Source organism: Crocuta crocuta, unplaced genomic scaffold, assembly GCF_008692635.1.
Source record: "Crocuta crocuta isolate KB4526 unplaced genomic scaffold, BGI_CrCroc_1.0 scaffold1, whole genome shotgun sequence".
NCBI classification, from domain to species: domain Eukaryota; kingdom Metazoa; phylum Chordata; class Mammalia; order Carnivora; family Hyaenidae; genus Crocuta; species Crocuta crocuta.
Window position 1 is genome coordinate 647577 of NW_027527930.1, and position 548 is coordinate 648124.

Consider the following 548-nt stretch of genomic DNA (forward strand, 5'->3'; position numbering starts at 1 on the left):
CAGCATTTATGATTCAACCAGACAAATACTTTAAGAAAATGCTCAAGTTTCTGGGATAGCTGTTATAGAATCTAAATATGAATAGGCTGGATCCTAAGCAGAGGAAGCTTATGGTTTCAAGGGAGAGGAAAGAACATAAACCACCAGTGATAATGCAAAATAGACTAGGGCAAATGATAAGAGTAGACAGGTTACTGTTCAAGTTCAGCATCCACTTACCTCATCCTGCTTTTTCTTGAGGAAAACACTCCCATTACACCCTTGAACACTTAGTTCATCTGATTTAGATGGACTTAGTCTTGGTCTCATTTCAGTGATAGGCCCTGATTTGTCTAAGCTAATTAATGAATCCCATCCTCTAAGATTCAGTGACAGGATCAGAAGTGGGGTTGAAATCTATTTCTCACTGGTGAGAACACAGTGTGTACATGGAGTAGAGCTCAAATCCAAGAGGAAGAGGCCAGGAGTTTGCCTATGTGTACACACATACACACATACACTGCAATATATATATATATATATATATATTTTTTTTTTAATATGGAGAA